Source organism: Nipponia nippon, unplaced genomic scaffold, assembly GCF_047370975.1.
Source record: "Nipponia nippon isolate SJK-2023a ecotype South Korea unplaced genomic scaffold, ASM4737097v1 scaffold_5, whole genome shotgun sequence".
In the NCBI taxonomy this organism is placed as follows: Eukaryota; Metazoa; Chordata; class Aves; order Pelecaniformes; family Threskiornithidae; genus Nipponia; species Nipponia nippon.
Window position 1 is genome coordinate 46,720,512 of NW_028262369.1, and position 18,737 is coordinate 46,739,248.

General features: G+C 40.1%; 1 protein-coding gene and 1 long non-coding RNA gene across 6 annotated transcripts in view; one reads left to right on the plus strand and one right to left on the minus strand.

Moving 5' to 3' along the window:
- The window catches only part of LOC148052171 (uncharacterized), a 112,501-nt gene extending 104,966 nt beyond the window's left edge, over positions 1-7,535 (minus strand). The window contains exons 1-4 of one of the 5 annotated variants that reach the window (XR_015699096.1): positions 5,268-7,524; positions 4,235-4,789; positions 3,625-3,842; positions 1,715-2,588 (exon numbers count right to left, since the gene is read on the minus strand). The gene's annotated coding sequence lies outside the window, so the exon portion shown is untranslated. Of the gene's footprint in view, positions 1-1,714; positions 2,589-2,706; positions 3,843-4,195; positions 4,790-5,267 lie in introns of those variants that run through there. The other 4 variants (XR_015699098.1, XR_015699097.1, XR_015699099.1 and 1 more) reach the window with 4 other exon arrangements.
- Positions 7,536-9,603: 2,068 nt separating this feature from the next.
- LOC148052172 (uncharacterized) lies at positions 9,604-11,412 on the plus strand. Its single transcript, XR_015698920.1, has 3 exons — positions 9,604-9,648; positions 10,317-10,475; positions 11,284-11,412. It is a non-coding gene; the product is annotated as an uncharacterized LOC148052172 (long non-coding RNA).
- Positions 11,413-18,737: the final 7,325 nt, after the last annotated feature.

Genomic DNA, 18,737 nt, shown 5'->3' on the forward strand with positions numbered 1-18,737 from the left:
GACTGAATAGCCAAATGATACCGATTTTGCACGAAGACAAGAATAATGATGCTGTAGTACAATGCTTCATGTTTCTCATAACACTGAACAACAACTGTTTGTTACTGGGTCTCTGTTAGTGAAACATAAGGACTCCAGTGAAAACATATAATCAACTAAGAGGGAATTTTACCCCAAATTAGGGTCTTTCTCCCAAAAGCTAATTTGTATGAGCTACACTTTCTACCTTCAAACTGTTCTCATTAAGAAGCCATGAACTCAGACAAATTATTTACATGGGACTTTCAACATAAGAATATTGTTCAAAGGAATACATATGATTTAATTACAATGCTGATATCCTTTTCTTATCTTAAAAAGAAAAAAATGAGAAAGATTTCTAGATAGGCGTTAAAACCATGTGATTTTCTCATAGGTATTATTATATTTTTCCAGGAATTCTGATTACTACAGGCTGTTGCATCTTCAGAGCAACATTAATGAGAATCCATAGATGAAGACTAAGGTAAATCCACATATGGGCATATCTAGTGTGTTAGTCAGGGAGAGGCATGGTTTCTAAGACTATCATTTGTATTATTTTCCTGCTCCCTGAGTCTAGCTAAGGCTATTAATTTGTTAATTGGTGTAACAGACGGAATGGGATCATAGACCCCTCTCTACTTCCTTTTCTGAGAGAGAAAAGTGTCTGTTTTCATGCTTCTGGTAAATACATAGACAACATTTCTTTCTGAACACCAAGAAAAGAAATTGTCAGCACTTGACTTTGTGATGAAGCTAGCTTTTCACTGACATGTGATTTAATAGGAGATGATGTTGTGCATGTTTATCTTTCAGAAAGTCGGTTCTTTTCCAGATCTTTGCAACCAATCTAAATTTAATGGCTCTTTGCATATCCTTTTTATCCAGCACATTACATATAAGATTTGTGTTTTCCTGCTTTCCAGCCATATTGTTGTAATTAGTAAAAGTTCAAATTAGATGTGTCTGTAATTTCAAAGAATTACAAGGATGATGTTATTTTCTATATCTTACTTAATCACATGTCTGAAATGGAAATAACAATACTTCCTTATCTCCTAGAATAAAGGGATAGTAGATAAGTAACAGTGGTGAAGCGTTCAAATGCCATAGCTAGGATGCAAGATCAGTCTAGATTTCTTTCTTTCAGTGAGAAATTCAGTAGGCCTGTCTATATCATTCCATTGAACTCGAAGTAAACTAGCCATACAAATGCATTACTAGAGTCTTCATTAGCTAAGGTATCTCACTAGGTTAATTCAGCCATACTCATACAGACATATTTTTGTTTGTATTACAAATATTTCTGTATTTTGTGTTTTATAAGAACACAGATTCAGGGATCTCTGCATCACGTACTGCACCCCTATGCCAGATATGTCCATTAATTTCTCTAGAACCTTCAACATGCAAAGCAATAGGACTAATGAAAATATAGTCAGAATTCAGTTCCCATACTATTATATATTTAAATAATTTTAGTCTAAATTAATTTAGATATGATACCAGCAATAAGAGCAAGGACTCTTATCTACACCATATCCTACTGGAGGATGCAGTTTGCAGTGAGAACCTTATAAGATTCCCACTGAATTCAGTGAGTGCAAGATCAGGTTTTATATGCATATTTGCACAATATAGATATCTGCAGTGTAAAAATGAAAGTATGGAGACGGAGGCATTTCAAGCACTTCATGCTATTGTTTTTTTACAGAGGATTATGTTTGGTATAATGCTAGAGAGGGTACAGTACACAACATGGAGTAATTTATATCAAGTCGCAGCATGACCATGAGTATGTTCCACACAGTAGTCTTCTATGTAAGCTCTAATCTTAAGAACCTGCTGGGATACAGAAAAAAACTAATTCAAAAGATTAGTGTTTGTCAAATTATGTCCAAATGAAGAAAAGAATGTTAAGACACTGTAGGCAACAAGTAGTAAGACAGTATACCAAGAAAGCTAGCTGATGTGTGCTTTAAACTAAAATAAAAACAAATATGCTAATATACATATGAATGCTGAGGACTGGGTTTGGTGCACTCCGGATGTTTCTGTTTTTCAAATTCAGCAGCAGAAGGCCCTGTTGCAAATGTCTCTATAAGCAGCAGCACATTGCCACTCCCAAAACAACGTGTATCTTGGTCATGATGTGTCACAGTGTGGAAATGGAGAGTTTTTATTAGCACTCACTCCTCTTCCTAGATCTGTGCAAGCAAATGTGGAGAACCAAAAAGGGAAAACTAAAAAATATTTCAGTTTCTTCTGCTGTGCATGATCATGCAAATAATGAGCTATGGCCAGCATTTACTTCATTTACAATAAATACCTTACTGTAAACAGGTTAAGGGAAAAAAAGTTTTATTTTAATATTCATTTACATTCAAATGCAATTTCTGCGTGTCTGTCCTCCGGTTATGGCTTTAGTCCAAGTGTAAGATAACAGAGTATTCCATCCTGATTTTGCTTCTATGTTCAAAAGTAATATAAATAATATTAACGGTAGTAGAATGAAAATTCTCCACTGGCCTGAAGTATTTCCTTTCATTTATATCGAGAAGCTAGAACTAAGGAATATCTTCATTTCAGTACTCCATGGTAAAAACCAAAAAAAACCAAAACAACCAACCAACCCCCTCCCTCCCCCCACCCTGTAAATATTACATTAATTCATTAATCTTTAAATCTGGACTGTCAAAATCATACAATAGAATAATAGAATCATTAAGGTTGAAAAAGACCCTTAAGATCATAGAGTCCAACCGTCAACCTATCACTGCCAAGGCCACCATTAAACCATGTCCTCAACCACCATGTCTACCCTTCTTTTAAATACCTCCAGGGATGGAGACTCAACCACTTCCCTGGGCAGCCTGTTCCAATGCCTGACTACCCTTTCGGTGAAGAAGTTTTTCCTAATATCCAACCTAAACTTCCCCTGGCACAGCCTGAGGCTGTTCCGTTTCGTCCTATCGCTTGTTACTAGGGAGAAGAGATTGACCCCCACATCACTACAACCTCCTTTCAGGTAGTTGTAGAGAGTGAGAAGGTCTCCCCTCAGCCTCCTCTTCTCCAGACTAAACAACCCCAGTTCCCTCAGCCGCTCCTCATCAGACTTGTGCTCTAGACCCTTCATCAGCTTTGTTGCCCTTCTTTGGACACACTCCAGCCCCTCAATGTCCTTCTTGTAGTGAGGGGCCCAAAACTCAACACAGGACTCGAGGTGTGGCCTCACCAGTGCTGAGTACAGGGGCACTATCACCTCCCTGGTCCCGCTGGCCACACTATTTCTGATACAAGCCACGATGCCATTGGCCTTCTTGGCCATCTGGGCACACTGCTGGCTCATGTTCAGGTGGCTGTCAACCAACACCCCCAGGTCCTTTTCTGCCACCAGGCAGCTCTCCAGCCACTCTTCCCCAAGCCTGTAGTGTTGCATGGGGTTGTTGTGACCCAAGTGCAGGACCCAGCACTGAGCCTTGTTGAATCTCATACAGTTGGCCTCAGCCCAATGATCCAGCCTGTCCAGGTCCCTCTGTAGGGCCTTCCTACCCTCCAGCAGATCGACACTCCCACCCAACTTGGTGTCATCTGCAAACTTACTGAGGGTGCATTCAATCCCCTCATCCAGATCATCAGTGAAGATATTGAACAGGACCAGCCCCAACACTGAGCCCTGGGGAACACCACTCGTGACTGGCCGCCAACTGGATTTGACTCCATTCACCACCACTCTCTGGGCTCAGCCGTCCAGCCAGTTTTTAACCCAGCGCGGAGTGCACTTATCCAAGCTGTGAGCAGCCAGGTTCTCCAGGAGAATGCTGTGGGAGACAGCGTCAAAGGCCTTACTAAAGTTCAAGTAGACAACATCCACAGCCTTTCCCTCATCCACTAAGTGGGTCACCTTGTCATAGAAGGAGACCAAGTGAGTCAAGCAGGACCTCCCTTTCATAAACCCATGCTGGCTGAGCCTGATCCCCCAGTTGTCCGGCACATGCCGCGTAATGGCACTCAAGATGATCTGCTCCATGAATCACAGCATCTAATGCTAATTCTTAAATAATGTCCAGTGATGACGGGTGAGATTTTGTGTAGCGTTCGTTACATATCAAGGCTATACCGGCGGATCTCCAGCCGACCTGGGCTGGGGAAGGAACAGTCAGCACATGCAGTGTGGGTGTTCAACTCCCTCGTTTATTGCGCAGTAGTTTACCTTCATACTCCCAGCAGTAGGCGTGTCATGTTATAAGGGGCGGAGACAAGGGAGGGTCGACCTTTCACTCTTTCCGTACAGCGCATGATCTTCCAGTCGCCAGCCCTTATCTTACTACATTTCCCCTCCCTTAGCTCCAGTAGCTCTGGATCTCGCTGGGGAAGCTGCACGTAAAATAATCGATATGTGGTGAGACTTCTTAATATACAACTCATAGAATACCTAATTAAGTGTAATAGACAGGGTAATAGCATAGCAAGGACAAGAACAAATAACAAGACTATGAGCCCAGTTATTAAAAGTTTGGGCATTATTAACATTCCAGTTTTGTAAGCCTGGGATAGTGGAGCTCTGGTTTGACTTGTGGCAGCAACTGTCCTCCTTATCTCTAGCGAAGTAGGGGGTGAACAATAGACAGGTAGAGGCTTGTCCAATAGCCGGCATATACAGACACGCATCCGTTATGTTCATGGATTTTGCCCAATCCAGCCAGTAGTTCGTCGCGGCTCCCTCATTGCTCCCCCACACCATCAGGATGCATAGGGAAATGGTAACCTGTCAAGATAAGACTCAATAAATTGATTAATGTTTATACGGTCGAATATTTCGACTTGGTACCCATTCTAGCATCCCTTTCTCAGTTTGCATACACGCATACCCACGTCCCAGACAACGGAGGGCATACCCACGTCTCAGACAACGGAGGGAATACGGGCCCCTCCATTCACGGGTTTGCAGGTCCCGTACTTGAACCAAAGGGTAAGGCCCTTTGTTCTCATCGAGCCAGAAATGTGCCTGGGTTGCAGTCTGGGTTTTATAGGTGTTCCCTCAAATGGTATGATTTAAGGTAATTAGTGCCGTCGTCAACAGACGCTGTGCCCGAAATAAGGGAGGGTCAAGGGGAAGGGGAACCCCTGTTCCTGGGCTTATATTTTCCCCCTCCCTAAGTCGGTTGAGTAACCCTTTTAATGTGCGATGCGCATGTTCTACAATGCTTTGGCCCGTACTGTTGTAGGGAATACCATGACTCAACTGAATATCCCAGCGTGCGCAGAAGTCCTTTGTCTTCTTGCTGACATATGCCGCTCCATTATCTGTTTTAATTTTTTGTGGGATGCCAAGTTGCGCCATAAAGTCCTGCCAATGTAAAATAACTGCGAGAGCATTTTGTTTAGCAGGTATCAACTGTAACATGCAGATACTTACGTGGATTAAAGGGTTTGTAAATTGTAACATCAGACTGCCATATTTGGTTGGGCTGCAACCCTCGAGGGTTTACCCCTGCCTCCCAGAGGGGACCTTTGGAACACACAGGATAAGCAACAATCACAGAGCGAGCATCTTGCAAAGTAATACCAGTTCGCTTTCCCACTGCCCCAGGGGTAAGGGGTCCCTCTGGTAGCTCAGGTATCACTGGCAGTGCCGGGGGAGCCCTACCACCCCCCCTAGATGTCATCAGCCGTGACGCCGGTTCTCCTTGTTCCTCAGATCTTTTCCTGCGCTCTGCTCTCTGTGTGTCCAGCACCCGTCGATCACTGGGATGCAACTGGGCGTCCTCAGAAGGTGATGGTGTCTTGCCCTCCTTTTCTCCTTCCCACCATCTTCCTTCACGTAGTTCGCAATACCGCTGGGATTCCACATTGGCCGCCGGGACCCAATCCAGCAACCTATCAGTCAGCTCCCTTTCCACACATTGTTGCAACTCGCCCCAGGGGTATTGAGTAGGTGGCGGATCCACCGGTGCAGAAGGTGCCGAAGGTTCCATGGGCGGTTGCTCTAGACTCCCCACTCGTAACGGGAACACCTTTCCCGACTCCTTTGTTCCCGCTACGCCATAGCCTCCCTGCGCCTCCCCTTCCTCTGTTGGCTCAGCCCCCAGTAACGACGGCCCCGTCTGTGCCCCACAGGCCACCCCTTCAACTCGAATTCACACTGGAGTTCCAGCCTGTCCAGTACAGCAGTACAGAAAACCAGCAGAGATGCCCTGGCCATCTGCCAGCCCAGGCACATGGCCATTGCTGTTATCAAAATGTTCCCAGGCACAGTGGAGTAAGATGATAAGCAGTTCAGCAGTACAGCAAGCAGCGAAAGCAAAAAGCAGCCACTAACAAGCATTAGACTCTAATATACAGTAAGGCAAGCAAGCCCCGTGGCAAGCACAGAAACCTGCCGATTAATAGCTAAACAGCAATACCTGCTATAACTTCGATCTAGCACATTCCAATTAAATCTGTTGTTATCTCGAACCCTTTGTACCCTATATTGGGCGCCAAAAAAAACTGTCGTGGTTTAACCCCAGCTAGCAACTAAGCACCACACAGCTGCTTGCTCACTACCCCCCGGTGGGACGGGGGAGAGAATTGGAAGAGTAAAAGTGAGAAAATTCGTGGGTTGAGATAAAGACAGTTTAATGGGTAAAGCAGAAGCCGCACGCACAAGCAAAGCAAAGCAAGGAATTCATTCACTACTTCCCATAGGCAAGCAGGTGTTCAGCCATCCTCAGGAAAGCAGGGCTCCATCATGCGTAACGGTTACTTGGGAAGACAAACGCCATCACTCCAAACTTCCCCCCCTTCCTTCTTCTTCCCCCAGCTTTATATGCTGAGCATGATGTCATATGGTATGGCATAGCCCTTTGGCCAGTCTGGGTCAGCCCCCCCCGGCTGTGCTCCCTCCCAGCCAGCCTGTGTCCCCTCCGAGACTAAACCCGTTGGCTTTTCGTTCCCAGGAACTTCATGCCCCATCAGCGCGCTACGTGCGGCAAGCCAGCACCGCTTTGCTGCAAACCCCTTCTTGAGCACCCTTTCTACTGTTCCCCAGGTGCGAAGCCGGTCACTGGCTCCTCCAACATTACTTATGATCGCTTCTGTCAGCTCGTTGCGTATTTTCCCCCAATTTGGGGTGTCCAAAAACTTCTGTGGGAGCGCCGAGCACTCCCCGGAGTAGCATCCATTGGATGCAGTCGCCCGTGGGCCTTTTCCTTATCGCCCCATCCTCGCCCACTTCCGTCGCTACCGACTTTAGTACCTTTACGAGTTCTGCGAGCTCCATCGCTGCTACCTGCAGCCGATCACGTCGGGGTCACCACTATGTAGCGTTCGTTACATATCAAGGCTATACCGGCGGATCTCCAGCCGACCTGGGCTGGGGAAGGAACAGTCAGCACATGCAGTGTGGGTGTTCAACTCCCTCGTTTATTGCGCAGTAGTTTACCTTCATACTCCCAGCAGTAGGCGTGTCATGTTATAAGGGGCGGAGACAAGGGAGGGTCGACCTTTCACTCTTTCCGTACAGCGTGTGATCTTCCGGTCGCCAGCCCTTATCTTACTACAATTTTGGATCCTGTTTTGTTCTGCATTTTGTTACAATGCTATAAAGGGGGTCTACTGGTTGTAGAATGAGTATGATGAATGGGCCATTAATGAGATTTTCTCATCTTTTGGTGGTAAAAGGAGTTCTGAACAGACTGCTGCAAATAATGCCTACCTGCAGTCTTGGAGTATTTTAGCAGACAAGGTTAGTGAGAAGTTCAAATATATATTTAATATGAAAGTTTCTGCATAGATTTCTATGTAACAGTCCATGTACCAAGATGAGTGCTGAGGGTGATCACTGACAAGAAAGTGAAAGAAAACACAGGAAACGGGCATAGTGAAGGATTACTATTACTACTATTCTACTAGGTGAAATTAGCTTCAATAGCAGTGCTGTAGAATTAAAAATACTGTATAGCACTCTAATGACATTCCTGTGCATCATATTGAAATAAGAAAATTTCACTTGCACTTTCATTCGTTGACTTTAGTTTTCAATAAAATCCCTCTCGCACTGCAGGAGTCCTCAGTGAGAGTCTATGACAGTTAATAGGAGTCCTTTCATTCATTTCAAGTCTTTGGGCAGGCTTTATAAAACTAGTAACTGTAGATTAGAACTGTGCTAGTTTGCAGTCCAACTGCAGATAGGATATGCAGGCTGTTCTAAACTTCTCTTCCTATACAGACAGGTAAGAATGATGCAGCTGTTTCACCAGTTTACCAACCAGCAGATTTGAGCCAACACACTAGATCAGAAAAACACACTGTTAGATACAAGACATTTGCAGATTTCTTCTCTGTCTGTACAATAGTGGAACCAAGACAGTGTAGTCCTGTATCACAGTCCATGCACAAGACAAGAATTTAACCTCTCAGAGAGGAAGTAAAACTCAAAATTTGTGTCAGTAGTATATACAAGCATCAGAATGAAAGCTACAGTCCCACTGCACCTTCTGCAAGCTGGCTGCGGAATTTAGTGAAATTATGAAATGGACATATTTACATAGAATATATAGAGTTTTATCATTTTTCCCTGAAGGAAAACAAGGGAATTCTACAGAGCTCTCTAGATCAATAATCTCATGGCATTTTACATGTGTTCATTTCACAGAAGTGACTCCTTTGCAATTTTAAGCAGAGATCTAGTCAAGTAAATCCTTAATTTGATATAGAGTATTCTTTAAATAATAAAAATTATTTTAGCCCAATGGGAATATTTCTATACATTTCAAAGGAGACAGAAAAGGAGCTCCAAAGCAGATAGGGGAAAGGGAGGTCACAGCATAAGTAGAGCTGCTGCTCTGAAGTAGGTAGAAAAGGACAAGTGTATGAATATACTTTTCTTTTACACTTACTATTTTTAGTTTATTTCCATTTACAAATCAGGTTATGTTGTAATGCTATCTTTAGATGAACCAATAATTACTAAAATGAATCTCCATATATTCTTCTACTACCCCATCAACTTTTCCCTATAAACTACATCTTTATGAGTTAAAGTAAGCAAGTTACTATTTATAGGCAACTGCTACTAAAATTAAACACATATACCACGGGGAGGTTCCTCTTATTTTTGTGTCTTCTGCATGTACCCAGCTCCGTGTTTTTCACTCTGATCTAATAAATGATATCTTGAAAAATGAAGCACTCTGTTAAGTCATAATTCTTATGGTCAAAAACCTATAAAGCACACACTAAAGAACTTGATTACACGCCTAGATACAATATAATTTCCAAAGAGGACAACAGGAAAGCTCTGTCCAGAAATAGCATACTGTGTGATGGAACCAGTGCATCTAAAGGTGGAGGCAGAAATAGACCTAGGCGTCTTACTGCTACAAGACAAAAATGTGTATCCCCTACAGCCCTGAAATTAGCCACTGTCTGATGTGAATCTGCTTAAGGTTTTGAAACCTGAAGAGCAGATACTCGAGCAATCCCTGGAATTATCACAGTCATCTCTTCCCAGAACAATATTGTAACAGATCTTTATTCACTACAGAAAGGCAGAGGCAGTCCCTCCAGCCATCTTTCATGTGAAGGGTGATGTAAGCATGTAAATTGAAGAGAGGATGGGAGAAACATGGATCCCAGCTGGAGGTAATAGCTGGCCAGTACTGTACAATAAGAAATTCAGAACTGAGAAAAGGTGGAGCTAAGATATCTTGCTTGCTTGTGCACTGATAATTCCCTTTGGTTAAATTACTCAGATTTTCCTGCGCAGAGGATAATTCCCTTGACATTGCACAAGGAGCGTAGCCATTTCTCTCAGTCTGAGAATTTTAAACAAAAGCAGACAGCACTCAGAAGATTGTTGTTCTAATGATTTCTATTGTCATGCCTACATCCGTGGCTGCTATGTGTTTATTTATATACTCTGGATAGCGCTGTATCTGTTCATTACAAAATTCACTCTTCTTCCAGGCCATTGTCTTGATCGGTCAGGGTATGTTCTGCCTCTTTTTTTCAAGACATTTGTAGATGCTGAGGCTCAAACCAATACTGGCATCCTCCCAGGAAAGACACATTATTTCTGTAGACAGATTCCCTACTGTGTTACAAGCAATGTATGTTGCATTTCAATTTACTAAATGTGTAATTTCTGAATTAACTATTTCTAATTGTGCTAGTTTTGGTTGGGATAGAGTTAATTTTCTTCATAGTAGCTAGGATGGGGCTATGTTTTGGATTTGTGCTGAAATCAGTGTTACTCTGCTGTGCCTGGGAACATTTTGATAACAGCAATGGCCATGCGCCTGGGCTGGCAGGTGGCCAGGGCATCGCTGCTGTTTCTGTGCTGCTGCACTGGACAGGCTGGAACTCCAGTGTGAACTTGAGTTGAAGGGACTGTGACCTGTGGATGAGTCCACGCGGGAGCAGGACACCCCCAAGCATCTGTGGCCGTGAATAAGCCCATGCCAGAGCAGGTATGTCGCTGAAGGCATTGTGGCCCACCGAGAAGGCCACGCTGGAACAGGTGCACCTCAAAGCGACTGTGGCTGTGCATAAGTCTATGCCGCAGCAGGTATACCCCTGGGGAGACTGTAGCTCATAGATAAGGCTCCACTTGGAGCAGGTACTACCTTGGACTGCAGTCTGTGGATAAGTCCAAGCCAGAGCAGGGGTAAGGGAGGAGTTCATTGCAATGTTAAACCCTATAACCTGGCCCAAAGGGACCAGGGGTGGAGCCTGTAATGGATACACCTTCAAATTGTTGTAACCCATCTTCTGAGTTGCATGTTATAGGAATTACCATAGCAGAAACCATCCAAACCAATGGATGACAAGCCTTAAAAGAAGCAGTGCAAGTGCAGCAGTGACCCAACCTGAGTTGGCTTTGTTGCCCAGTAACTCCACACAACACACCACCTCTCCTGTCCTGAGTGACCGCCATAACAGATGGAGCCCAAAGTCACGGACTAAATGAACTCAGCGGACATTTTGTGGACATTTATAGACATTTTACAGATATTTCACAGGGGTGGTCCATAGACTAAGGGAATGAGATCTGCGTATTATATCAAAGGATGGGAAAGGTGGTGGATAATGAGAATGCATTAGATAGCGTGAGACCTGAGCATGACATAAATGGTATGGAATAAGGGGTGGAGAATGTGCTGGTTTTGGCTGGGACAGAGTTAATTTTCATCATAGTAGCTAGTATGGGGCTATGTTTTGGATTTGTGCTGAAAACAGTGTTGATAACACAGGGATGTTTTTGTTATTGCTGAGCAGTGCTTACACAGAGTCAAGGCCTTTTCTGCTTCTCACCCCACCCCACCAGTGAGCAGGCTGGGAGTGCACAAGAAGCTGGGAGGAGACACAGCTGGGACAGCTGACCCCAACTGACCAAAGGGATGTTCCACACCATATGATGTCATGCTCACCATATAAAGCTGGGGGAAGAAGGAGGAAGGGGGAGACGTTCAGAGTGAAGGCGTTTGTCTTCCCAAGTAGCCGTTATGCACATGATGGAGCCCCGCTTTCCTGGAGATGGCTGAACACCTGCCTGCCAATGGGAAATAGTGAATGAATTCCTTGTTTTGCTTCGCTTGTGCGCATGGCTTTTGCTTTACCTATTAAACTGTCTTTATCTCAACCCACGAGTTTTCTCACTTTTACCCTTCTGATTCTCTTCCCCATCCCATTGTGGCGGGAGTGAGTGAGCGGCTGTGTGGTGCTTAGTTGCCGGCTGGGGTTAAACTACAACGCTAATCTTATACTCCCCTAAAACCAGAGAGAGAGGTAATTTAATAATCTCTATGGAATCTTAATAGAATACTAAATAATTTTCTTCCCTTTCCTTAGACTTTATTTCTCCTTTCCTTCTGTACCAAAAACTTGAGAAGATTTTAACTTGGCCTTCACATTTTTTTGTATGTCCTTTTCCACCCCGGTGATCAAAATTTTTTTTCTCCTTTTACCTCCCTACATACACACACATGTCCAGTACTTTATATGGGCTGAACTGACCACAGGACCACACTAATGAGAATATCTGTATCCAGATTTTAAATATAAACAAGTAAAAATTATCTAATTTTTGTGTCTTACTAGGGTTATTTCGTGTAACATTGAGTAGCAGAATAACTGTAACTATATATACGATAAACATGCACATTGTTTCATGTATTTATTTCTGCAGTCTAAGTAAACTTTAAAATGAACTTGTGAAAGAATTTAATTTTAAGTTCTGAAACAAGAGTTTTGAACTAGGAATGAATTTCATAACAGAAGTTCAAGTTTGCTGGTTTACTTATTTTTTTTTTAAATTAATTAATATAATCTGTTCTATTGGCGCTGTTTTTCTATCTTGCTGTTTTGGTCACCTGATACAGCTGACAAAATCAGATGCCTAATACTGGATAGTATATAAAAATATCTGTAATATTATTTTTTAATTCCAGTGTGGTAGGAATTAAAAGTTCTAGCTCTATTGCACTGGAGGCTTCATAAATGTATTTTCTCATGACTTTACAATATATGTAAATGACATATGAAATAAAACCCCAAAATGCCTAGAAAACATTAGCACGGATCTTAATAAAAAAACCCACACCAAACAGCTTGCAATTCTGTATGTGTAAAAATAGTGATGTCTATACAATGATATGTTTCATTAATAAAAGAGGGATAATGAAAAAAGGTGTATTGCTTTAAAAGAAAAATACTGAAAAATACATTTGAAAGATAATAGTTACATGTTATCTTTGAAAGACATATACATATACATATATCTCTTTGAAAAATAGTAATTACATAATTTTCCCAGAAAATTAAGAACTAGACAGAATCTGAGGTACTGAAAGAAGAAAATCTGGAACAAAGTGATATAAGTTGATTTGTGATATTTATGCACACCCTGTTTAGCAGTCACAGAAGTACATATTTAACTTTATGTATACGCTTGATTCCATTCAGCTGTACAATACTTGAGGCATATGTGTAAGTCCCTTCAGCATCAATAAAACACAAGTGTGTCCCAAAAGATCCCGTTTGTTGAACCAAACAAAAAATTCAGATTGTGCAAATGGCACATGGTCAGCATCAGAATAAAATCTACTGAACCAAGACATATTTGGAAAAAATATAGAAATGTAAAAGGAATAGCAAAATATGGGAATAACGTACCCGTTCTACAAACTTCTCCTTGTTGATGGGCTTTTCTTCCCCATATCAAAGGGTCTCTGTGCAAGCACAAGGGAAAACTTGCAAGAATAATTCTTTATTTTCAGGCTTTAGAAGATGTTGGACAACTAGAATAGTGAATAATTACCTACAACGCTCTTCATAACTATATAAACGAGCTACATACCTAACATCTCCTGAATTCCAACTAATTTACCAGAAACATGCTTCCATTTTGGAAAGCCCGCATAATCAGTTGTTCGGCTGTTTTTGTTTTAAGAGGGTAAGCATTTTCTTCTGATAAGCATAGAAGGACATAAATACTTGTCTTCTGATTAAGCTTCAGTCATCTTTATTCTCAGTAAGAGTATAAAATTTTTTTTCTTTGTTATACTTCTTTTGATGGTTTTCTGCCTAAAGACAGTTTTATAAAATGGTTTAGATACTACTAGCTACTTGGGCAGAAATAATTTATTTTTTTTTTTAAAGGGGTGACAAAGGGGCTAAAGAAAATGGTGTATAAATATTGTGTGTTCCCTTTCAGTATAATATAAATGAATGATAAAAATTAATTCAGGATCCCTCAAACTATAAAAAATACCTAAGTATATGCATGTGATTATATATATATATTTTGCTCTGGAGTTGACTATATTAGAAAATTGCCATTTCAAATCTATTTCCTAGCTAGATTTTACAAAATAAAGTCCCTGTGGTTTTTATTCCCTTCTTTTAGGATAGATTAAGTCAGAAATTATTCTACATTCCTGGTCATAACAGTACTCCTGGGAGTTTGCCCTTTCTAAATTCAGCATAACTGTTTGCTAGCAAAAGCCATTCAAATATCAAAGAACAGACACACTCAGTCAGCACTACATCAAGCAGTATATTTAGTCCTTGAACCATTTGCAGCACCAAAAATTGGCGCATACCATATAAGTCAGTGTTGTTACATGATGCTTCTAATTTCTTTCTCTGTCTTGAAAGTAACTTGCACAAGAAAACAGCATCTAAATGCAGTTTATAATCTTTACACAGCTTAGGAAATGCTGTGGTTTTATTAGGGACTGGATTCATGTGTAATGACAAAAATCACTGTATTTTTTATCAATAATAACCTGATATATATACACATGTCAGAAATCTAACATTTATTTGCAATCAGGAACATCGTATCAGTTAAATAAAGCAAGGCAGAGTGAAATTTAAGATGCAAACACTGAAGTGTGAGTCTTTATACTTGTTGGAACATAAATTCCTATCAGTTGAGCCTGCATTTTTCACTACTTTCCCTAAGATTTCTATAACTGTCCTTACAGACAGAGGATTGTATTTAGCAGAATTTTCTCAGCAAACATTCTTCTATTAATAAACTAAACCACCTTTCTAACACTTTGCAACCATTTTATCTCATTGAAAGAAAGTGTCAAAGAAAAGTTACATATGTTGAAACAAGACTGAATATTTACATAACAAAAACTGGACTTATACTTAATTTTAATTCACTGATCCTGGATCTTCATTGTTCTGAACCTTAGGCAGCCATTAATACTAGTAGCAAAAAACCTAAGCATTTTACCTAAAAAGAATTTATTCTAAAAATGTACTTTGTTTTGCTAAATTGCATGTTCAGATGTGGTAGCAAATGATTTTCATTTAACTGTTCTTGATGTTAAAGGAGACACTAAAGGCTCCCTGAAAGCTTTATTTGTCAATGGCAAACCTTAGCTCTATCAATTCAACATTTCTATGAGCTAATGGAGCTTTAGACAGAACTAACGCCTCTTTAAGACTTTTGGTGTATTTTTTTTAACCTGTAGCTGTGATAACTTATTTACTGTTGTAACTATTTTGAAGATTAAAAGAAGCTTTTAAAAAACAGTTCTCTTTTCAGCAGTGAGTGACAGTTAACTAAGCAGACAAGTCAAAAGAAAATCAATAAAGACAACCTAAGGTCAGAAGTGAGAAAGTCAGGGCTTGTACACAATTAAAGCAACATATCGGCAGCAGATGAAGTTAGAAGTAACATTGCAAGCAAACACTGGATTTTGCTTGTGTACTTTCTTCTTTCAAAAATTCATACATGCAGCTTCCCTGATTCAGTCAGGAACAGCTGACCTTCACTGAGTAAAATCTGCTCAGAAGTTAAAATATGTCCCTAAATCATCAAAGTATTATGGAAAAACGTTTTTTTCCTGACCTAATTTCCATTAGTTAAAGTTACTGTAAAATAGAGATAAATCTGGTCATATGCAATGAAAAATTAATTTTTGATAATGCCATTCTTGTCTACTGCTTATTTTCAGTCATGAATATCAAGGATGTAAACTGATATTCTTATTAAAAATGCAGTTTAAATAGAAAAGATATTTGTCAGAAATAGCCTGCATAGAAAAGTTTAGCTAGTTCTATCTTCTCTAAGAGAATAATGAATGGAAAACTGGTGGAGGCAGAGCTGTTAGTGGGAATTTTAATTTGTCATACCCTTTAATACAGCCTTGGATATGCTCAGTTTGTCTAAACCCCAAGAAGGTCAAGCACTAAGAATGCATGGATAGCATAGCACCAGATCCCCGTTAATTTACCCCAAATTGAAACAGAATGCATGATTTTACATTTGGAATTGTAGCAACACAGTTTTTATCCTATTCAGGAAAAGGGAGAACAAGCACATATCTGTTTAGAAAAAAGACATTATTATAATAGCAAAATATATATATAGTCATAGCCACTGTCTGGCCCTCTTTCAACACAGAACTAAGTGACCTGGGCTGCTTGATATTCTTAGGTGCAAATAAATTGACACCCAAAGGCAAATGTGATATTCCAAAATAAACACAACAATAAAGCAAAACATTTGAATCCAAAGTAGTTAACATCACAAAATTCCACACAGAACTATTCCTAATATACTTACAGGAACAGAATACTGATCAAAGAGAAAATTGTTGCTTTGCTAATGTGCTTAGCTTAAGCAGTGGCTATACAGTTAATATTTCCTAGTCACTGTGTATTTGTTAAAAGCAAAATTCTTCAATATCAGTTTATTAAAAATCGATCGGTTGCTGAAGCTCAGGAACAACTGCACAGAGTGGGTAGCAAAATTTCCCTTGTGGTTTACTGCCTATAAAAAAGTAACATAATTAAAATAATCTACTGCTCCATATCACCTGCAAGTGAACGGACTCTGGAAAGGTTTTCTTTCTGTTATTCAAAACAAATTCCCATTTGATATACACTGGTTTTCACACATTTCAGTGGGACAGCCTCTAATTCATACTGACATGAAAGTACACTTGCATTCCTTATTTGTAAACATACATGAGACTGGAAAACCTGAACATTTCCTATCACACACAATGTAAAGCAAATAAAGAGATGTCATTCCAATTTACACATATTACTAACGTATTACAACATTGTAAGAGCCATTACTATTTACACTTCCACGTTTATTTGAGCAGGCTTAGAGTTAGCAAATTTCTCAGATAGGTTTTTCATAGTCTTCTTTATTGTTGCAAGAAACAAAGTAGGAACTTGCTTCCCTTTGCCAGGTTGATTACAGGTTTGGCCTTGTTTCATTCTGTTTTAGGTCTTTGTTACAGGCCTACAGGGTGACACCCTCAAGCACGTGCATCTTGATGCACTTACAGCATCGAGTGTGCCAGGATTAGTAACTCAGATGACCCTACTGATTAAATCTGGGAACGTGGATGGTTGTCGTTGATTTTAACACATCCGGTATTTTATCCAAGGCCTCTATAAGCTGTCAAAAGGCGACATCCACTGACTCACCAAAGATTAACCTAGCTATTAGAAATATGAGTGTATCTTAGTTGTCAAAAAAGACAAAAAAAGCTGACTTCGAGTTTTCCACAAACTTTGCTTTATATATGCCATGTCTTGTCGTTCTCAGACCATTTTGTAGGTTGTCATTCTCTTACAGAGTTATTCTCATTAAGTAAATTTCTGAGAATATATTCTTGAGAAGTCTTTTATAAAGACATTTTTCTAAAAAAAAAAAGCGTATTGCAAAAGGGTACCAGTTTCAGTGACACACTTGAGCTAACGTCAAACAGGTTAGCTAGAAGCAGCACAGTTCTGCTCAGCAGGTCTAATTTGCTTAAGCCAACCAAAGTGTCTTTCACCAACCTAGCAAAACTATCTCTATGTGACACTACATGGGTGTGAATAAACGGAACTATAAGCAACTTGTAAAACAAAATATTTAAACAGAAAAAAAACCCACCTTGAACTTGGCATCCAATTATGCCTGGTTTACTCTCAAATTTAAGTTAACCTTTCTGCAACTGGCAATCATAACTCTTACACTGCAGCAGCCATTTCCCTTCATCGTTTTAGAATTTCAGTCCACTGAAATTAAAAAGATTAAAAAAGAAATAATGTGTTGCTATTATTTCTTGTTCAATTTCAGTCCATTTTGATTTTCATTCATTCACAGAATGTTTCCTAGACTGTCCTGAAACACATCTTCTAATAAATGCCCTTTTAATATAGTCATCTGAATTCTGAAAATCTTTAACTTATTGTTCTGCTTTGTCTTGAAGTTAAAGAACGGAATCATATTTATTATAGCTGATTTTGGTAAGGTTTTTCTTTCTTGAAATAGTATGTGCTCTTCCACATTATAAAGATCTCTCAAAAATGTAGGATGACACTATATTTTTCACAGCATCCTAATATCAACTCCGTAAACTTAACTGTCAGATATTTCAAAGCGATGACCAATGCTGTTTAATGTATTCCAGGTTGGCTGTCAAGTTTACTGGGTAGAATATGACTTTGTGCTGATACTATAATTGCTCTGTAAGATTTGTTCAACTCTGCTTTGGCAAAGTACGAACCTTGACTGAGCAAATTCAGAGCATTTCAGAAGGAAAGCTGCATTCATGGCCGAGTGCAGAAAACGTGCGCTACAGCAGTACACTAGACAAGCAGTGCTCTGTCACTTCATTACATAAAGCATCAAAATTTTTAAAAGAAACAAAATGGCAAAGACTGAGAAACATGGCATTAATACATGCCTTTAAGCTGATACTTTTCCCCTTAACAATAGTATTTAGTGCTTCACACCACATACAGAGATTAAAAATGGTCAGTCACATTCATTTTGAGGCCAGCAGGATTTTAATTATTCATCATTATCCTGCAGTAAGATCTAAACTTTACTCTAGCTTGCAAAGACAGGAAACAAGGTTTTCTGAATCATGTTCATCAAGACATGGGGATACTGGAGATAACTACTATGGATAACACTGAAAAGGTTATTCCTAACAAAAGCTCATTTAATAACCAAATCATTAATCATATTTTCATCTCTGGCATGGTTAATAATTTTTACTAGACTATGAGATGACCTTGGAATCCTGTAGCTGCTGACATGGACATCCCCTGAAAAATAAGAAAGCATTCAGAAATGTAAGTAGTTATATCAAAATTGGCCCATATATTATACAATAAGAATAGCTATGCTATTATGTAGGCAAAGCATTTGAATGACAACAATAACTTCACTGTGTTCTAGAATTTCATTTGACTTA